The sequence below is a fragment of the Rhincodon typus genome, unplaced genomic scaffold (assembly GCF_021869965.1).
Source record: "Rhincodon typus isolate 14 unplaced genomic scaffold, sRhiTyp1.1 hic_rhity00000943, whole genome shotgun sequence".
NCBI classification, from domain to species: Eukaryota; Metazoa; Chordata; class Chondrichthyes; order Orectolobiformes; family Rhincodontidae; genus Rhincodon; species Rhincodon typus.
The window spans coordinates 1-7324 of record NW_025966581.1 but is presented as its reverse complement, the minus strand read 5'-3'; the positions used below and the strand labels follow the sequence as shown (position 1 = coordinate 7324).

General features: G+C 39.4%; 1 long non-coding RNA gene across 1 annotated transcript; it reads left to right on the top strand.

The window, feature by feature from the left end:
• The first annotated feature begins 590 nt into the window (after nt 1-590).
• LOC125481125 lies at nt 591-6631 on the top strand. The gene is made up of 3 exons (XR_007261219.1): nt 591-703; nt 1458-1565; nt 6455-6631. It is a non-coding gene; the product is annotated as an uncharacterized LOC125481125 (long non-coding RNA).
• Nucleotides 6632-7324: the final 693 nt, after the last annotated feature.

Below are 7324 nucleotides of genomic sequence, written 5' to 3'. Positions count from 1 at the left end.
AATAGAATGCATGGATGAGGTCTTCACACTAAATGTGAGAAGAATTAATAATGCAACATAAATGCACATAGATTAGGATCACCACCATCTGCAACCTCCCCTCCAAGTCACATACCATTCTGATTTGAAATGACATCACTGTTCTTTCACTATCGTCCTCAGGCCAGACACCTGGAACTACCCCGATAACAACACCGTTGGTATACCTGTCATCCACGATGCAAAGTTCAAGAAGGCAGCTCACTACCACCTTCTCTAAAGCAAGTAAAAATGGGCAATACAGTATTGGCCCAGCTGGTGACCCCCACATCTATGAATTAATAAATAATATTTCTCATCATTTACAGTTAATTGGTTTGCCAGAGCTGACCAAGAGCAATCTTTCTGATCCGTTAAAGTACAGTAAATGGTATAAAGTTGCAAACCCCAAAACAAAATCAGAAAATAGAGTTCTGATGAAGGGCTGTGCATCTGAAATGTACATGTAGCTGTTCTATCCACATATGCCCTCTGACCTGTGATTTCAACAACTTTGGAAAAAAAATCAGGGTGTTGGTTCTGCAACTTTTTTTTTGTGAAATGACTCCAAACACCTGATCAGCCAACCATGGGTTTATAGTTGATACTTGTTGGTCTCTGTGAGCTTTATGCTTACTGACAGTCCCCGAGAAGGCTTGAGAAGCAGCTGTCCACAGTCACAGAGGTAAATCTATTTTGTTCTCAAAATCAACTGTAGTCAACAGAGATTCAGCAATTTCTGGATCTTGTTGAAGGCTTATTTTTTCTGAAATCTATGATTGTCTCAATCAATGACTTTTAGTCTCTCTTTCTCTTGCGGGAACTTACAGGTTAAGTGTGAGCACAGAACAGTCTCCAATCAATTGTTTTAAAATTTGAAATTCACTCGAGTAGTTGTAGCTCTGCACTTATACAAGGTGGGACGATTTAGAATGGTAATCATTGTGAGTATCAAGAAAGAGATTGAAAAACTGAGATTCATCTAAAATCTAAGAGGATTAGAAAATTTCACTAACTCTGTGTGCTGTGAGCAAATCCTTCAATATGAAATGTTTTTCCTAAATCAGATTAACTGTTGATGGATTTAAGTGATGAATAGAGGATTTCAATAATAGGAAGCACTTGAATGGGTTCATTTCATTTTAATTAAAGTTTTCTACAAAGAAGTAAAAGGACATACGTAACTATTATAGGGTCAGTGTTCTTTATTCCGATAACCAGGTGAAATGATTTATTTTAGGAATAAAATCCTAAACTGTTTATTTTGCAGATGAATATAAAAGATTGAGTCACAGAGTAACAGTTTATACAAAATAATGGATTTTTCTCCTACCAGAAGGCAGGTTAAGAGAAAGATTAATGGGCTGTTAAGTGAGCATTGTATTGATGTCTATAGATAAACATCTATATGAGCTGAAACACTCACTATTCCTTTGTAGGAGTTAAACCTTCATTATGTCCAAACAAAGGATTGTACGCCTGGAATGTGGGAAACCTAACCAGGCAATTTATGTGGTGGGAACTGTGCTCAACATCGACATTTACAAGTAAGTTGTAAAACTGATTTAATTTTTCTTTTTAGTAAATTAGTTGATCTTTGTACGTATGTTTGATCGAACATCATTTTGCAAATACTGGGCTTCTGAATTCTGAACTCTAAGGCACCTGAGCAAGGGTATCGACTCCCACTTGTTGTCTCATTTTCTCTCCCACTTGGTTTGTTTATGGCTTTGACCTGCTACTTATGAGTTTGAATTGCAATGACATGATTCATAGTGCAGGCTGATTATTGCGAAAGCAGAGGGACTAGGTGTCCGTTGCTAACCTTGTAAAAGTATTGTATCATTATGTACACTGCTGAAACATTAATCTATGCTTCGATATGACTATTCCAATTTTTTTTTCCTGGCCAGTTACCTGTTTTACACCTTCATAAATGATGCTTATTCAAAATGCCAATATCTCTATCCTAACTTGACCACATTCTGTTCACCAGTCACCCCTGTATTAATTGATCTACATTGAATCCCAGTGCTGAAAAATCTAATTTTTAAAATTCTCATTCATGTTTTCCAATTCTTTTTGTAGCCTCACCCCTCCTAATTTCTATAAACTCCAAGTCCCAAAATACTCCTCCAAGGCATCTGCATTCTTTGATTTCTGGCCTTATCTCTATTCCCGATTTTAATTGATACACAATTGACAGCTGGGTCTTCATCTGATGAAGTCCCAATCTCTGGCCAAGCCTCTCCATATGGAAGGCAGGTACTGACTTGTTAGTAGAGAAGGATGCTAGTAAGTACATGATTTTAAAACAGGAATTATATTGTACATGCATGCTCTGAAATAACACCCCACTCAGATCCTTGATTCCTGGCTATTTGCTTTGTGATGTGTTACCAGCTGAACCTCCTTCAATCTTGCCAACTAAGCTCCCTCCTGATTGGGGGTTGGTGTGAATTTGTCTCCACCACGGTGCTTTACCTGATGTGACAATGCTTTTGTTAGCTCCCATAACACAAGAAATTGGCTGTGGATATCATGGTTTTGAAGAATTCAAGATGTTTATTACAACTAATTATTACGAACAAAATTACATTTCTCAGCCACAAGTGTTAACAATACTAAGCTAATGGTTTCCAACAAAGTGTCATGCTTCCAGTGATCTGAGGTAAGATGGAGTATGGAATGTTTTTACCTTCAGGTCACATGCTATGATTTTATGAGTATGTCTCTATATATGCTGCCTGTCAGATATAATACAACAGATATTTTTCAGCTGTTAGAAAATGTCACTGACTGGCTCAAGCAGAGTACATTTTGTATCCTTGCTTCCCTCAGTTTCTTACTTAGTGTTTAATTTCTCTCTGTCTCTCAGTTCAGTTGGCTGGGCGACGCAAGCAGTCCAGTTTAATAGTCATAAAGGTATACAGCCACAGAAAAAGACCCTCCAGAATGGAACCTGGACAGTTGAGTTCAGGGAACTTGAGTTTGCTCTGAAGCTAAAAGTAACAGCAAATTTAGGGTCCAGACCCGAAACGTCAGCTTTCCTGCTCCTCTGATGCTGCTTGGCCTGCTGTGTTCATCCAGCTCTACACCTTGTTATAGCAAATTTTGTTTTCAGGTATCCCTGGCAGAGATACCAGATGAAGGGGAAAAAGCATATTGTGACTGCAGAGAAAATTTGCCCAAAGCAAATCGAGTGAAGTTGTCCCAATCTGCGTCTGAAAAAAGAGCCTTAGTGGGGAAATCATGGTGACTCTTCACTGAGGTTGTGGGTGTTTGTCAGGATCTTGCTGGGGGTATAAGGGTAACGTCAGTCCATCTTTTGTCTGATGTTTGTAATGAAAACTTTCCAACCTTTCTTTTTGAGATATATAATATACTTTGTTTTTCTTCTTGTTTAATAAACATTTTATTCTTTGCATTAAAAATGCATTGGTGGCCTCTTGCGAATATGTGTAGTAATTGGTCTGCACAGTTTAACAAAATAGTTTGGATCAACAAGCCAGGTTGACACTCTGAGATCTGACTCATCAAATATTAACGTAAGCTGAAATCAAAACACTGATAAAATGCAAGTCCTTTCTCTCTTTTTGCAATCCAAAATGGTCACTGTACTTGCCCAAAAGACACCTACACATGCATAAATTGCCATAATTAACATGGTTTAAAATAGCTTCTTGCACCTGATTGGCATAATAATGAAGTATGTATATAAGGAACTTGTGAATTTGTGGGGCACCCAGCTCTTCGACCATAGCTGATCTGAATATTCCACATTCCTGGCTATTCCTGGTAACCATTCACCCACTCGCTTACCGAGGGTCTAGTGACCTCCACCTTAAAATTATTTAGACTCTCCTTTTGACTGCTGTTTGAGGAAGAGATCCAAAGACCCATTGTGAGTGTCATTTGCCTTCCTCTGACAGTTCTGTAATATGAAAGAACTGTTGAAATGGAAGTACGACTTTGTATTTGAGGGAGTCCTGAGTGGAATGCCATCTCAGAAATGTGGAAGTCCCTCCTTTCTTTTAAAAAGTAAAGAAGGGCCAGTGAGTCAAAAATCCACCCTCTTTCTAAAGAATGCTACAGCCAAAGAACAAAAAGATGATAATTAAAAGTTTTAATAAATGGGATGAGAGGCGCATGCAGATTGCAGAAGGATATGCTACACCTCTGATCTGCTAAAGTTTGCTGGGATCACTTTAACTAGGACTAGAGGGCATCGCCTCAAAATAAAGGGAAGGAGATGTAGGACTGAGGTCAGGAGGAACTTCTTCACCCAAAGGGTTGTGAATTTGTGGAATTCCCTGCCCAGTGAAGCGGTTGAAGCTACTTCGCTGAATGTTTTTAAGGTAAGGCTAGATAAATTTTTGAACAGTAAAGGAATTAAGGGTTATGGTGAGTGGGTGGGTAAGTGGAGCTGAGTCTCAAAAAGATCAGCCATGATCTTATTGAATGGTGGGGCAGGCTCAAGGGGCCAGATGGCCTACTCCTGCTCCTAGTTCTTATGTTCTTATATTAACTCATATGTTATGAGGACTACCTGGCTGAACTTGTGTGACAAGAGCTACATGCTATAGCAATTGCAACATGAAAATTTGGGTTGTATAAATTTAAAATCTTTGGTATAAAAGAGGCTTTAACTCTCCAGATGTGCAGAGGAGCTAACTGGCTGCATGGTGATACTTGGGGCTTAGAATTTGCAACTGCATGCAACACACACAGCTATTCTGTATTTCAAGGTTTAATAGGAAATCCAATTAAAAATATCTTCAGCATGACCAGAAAGACACCTAACAGGCAGAAATAATGTTTAAAGTTGGCAACATCATTTTCAGTTATGTTGACATTTTCAATGTAATCTGTGTAAGTACTATTTTACTTATGCATACATTATCTATCAAAAATTTTAAAAAAAGTGTCATAGCATCATCCCAAAGGATGTCATAAGTGGTACCTTGACCTTAATGTTACGTGAAGCATTATGTTGCAACATTCCTCCACAAAAAAGCAGTGAGATATATCTGGAAACCATCTAGATGAGAAAATCACGAATGTCTTACAATGGAAACACATAAATTGCATAACGTTCTGACATATGTTGGCAATTGGTTGTGGCATATAGAGTAGAGATAAAGGGAATATAGTCTGATGCATGGGTTGTGTGAAATGGTATTCCCTAGGAATCTGTACTCCTGGCCTCTACTTGCCACTATTCGAATCAGTGAATTGGATGAAGGAATTGCGAGTTGTGCATGCAAGTTTGTAGATTGCACCACATTAGCAGGAGATTTCAGAAATTAAGTGAGTAGTGAATGGAGTTCAACATGGAGAAGTGCATGATCGTTCACTTTGTACCCAAGAAAGACAAACAAAATTCTGGAAGTACTCAGCAGCTCTTTAGTTACATGTTTCATGAAAGCACCCCAAAGCAGCATCTGAAAAAGTACAAACAGTATGTTGGTGTTGTAAATTTGAGTTACTTCAAAGCTCTACTGTTTATATCCTACTCGCACAGAACCCACCACCCTCCTGTGGCTGTCAAACATTTGGCTGATAGTCTATTACGGCTTGATTTTTACATTCTACATCCTGTGCAATGATCCTTTACATTGTGAAGATGCAGCTATCAGAAACAAGCAGCGCAACAGCCCTTGGAGATGCACACAAGCATGTTCATGCATCATCTTTACAGAAATGTGCAGTACTTTCAAACACAGAGCCACATGCAGGAAAGTTAAGGCCTCAGTGATTCCATGTTGAAATCCTTCAGTGGCCTTGCTCCCTTCCATCTCTGTAATCAACCCGACAATCCTCCAAAGATTCTTCATTCCTCCAACTCTGACCACTATCTCCTAGATTCTATGCACCACTATGTAACTGCTAAGGCCCAGAATGCCGTCTTCAAATCTCTTTGCCTCTCTTTCCTCCTTTTAAGATTATGTGAAAATCAGTTCCTTTAATAAAGATTTGTCATCGGTCCTGATGCCTGGTTTTTGAGTTGTCAATGGTTTAAATGTTATTACCCTGCCTCGATCAAATAGTGCCTTTTCATATCAGCTGTGATCTTCTGAGAGCTGTCTTTCAATTCCTGTTGTTGCTGACTGTAAGAATCTCTGAGCAGAGGCAATCAGGGCTGGGAATTGAGTCCAGCATTGTACTTCTACAAGTTAAGATGCTGCTTTTAATGCATCATAGCAAGTGAACATTTACCCTTTAGGTCTCTAATCAAAAATGGTGCCCATCTTGTGCGGATTTGGCGCATTTGTAAAATGCGGACTAATCTCATTACCGAGAGGTTAAAGATTCCTTGAACTGAGTTAATGGATGGACATCATTGCCAGTTCAAACCCTATTTTGAAAACAATTACATCCTGTTTTGAATTGAGTGATCAATTATCTGGACTTAAAATATTTTCTCTTTCCCCAGGCCGGCACCTCTAGGATCCCAGTTCTTTGAAGTGCGCTCCAGTCCTGGTGTCAAATGTTCCATTTTAGATGTACATAATATGACTGTTGCAGCTGATCAGGCAGCAAGGTGGACCCTGAACAATGGGACCTTGCTTGTGGTCACAATGGAAGAAATAAGCAAACATGTTGATGATAACAAGGTAAGATTGCTGCACCTCTGCAGGCATGCCCTGGTGTGGAGTGACAGCCATCCAACTCAGTGTGATTTGCTTTTTAGACTTCCCATGTGGCAAATCTCCTGCCCACTGTAGAGTGAATATCAACTGATGAGGTCCTTGCATGGGAATTAATTATCCACCCAGGTCCCAAATGACACAGGGGGCAGGAATGCCACCCTTGAATGCTCCCTACTGGATGTAATTGGTTAGAGTGTTGGCAGTGACACCCACACTTCTGCAACCCCTCTCAGTCCTGCCCCTGCTGTATGCAGCTCCCGAAACCTCACCCTATATGAGAGCCCCTTAAAGCACATCGTTTGCAGCTAATCACACTGTTAGTTGGTATAAAGATCGTTATGTCCTTGGAGGAAGCATGTTCACAGCAGTATATTAGACTATTATTCAGTCTAGCAGTAAGCCCTGCCACTGCTTCGCTGTCTTTACCGAGAACATAAATTTACATTTGAGACAAATTGGAAGATACCATTAAACTGGACTCCTTTTTTAATCTATGCTTTAATGTTGCTATTGAAAATATTTCCGAGGAAAGTTGAGGATTAATCATATTTGTGCAGGTTTGGAGTCACATGTAGACCAAACTGGGTAAAGACAATTCTTAGAAAAGTCCACCAATTTCATCTTAAGCTATGGTTCTGTTGGATCAGGCACAA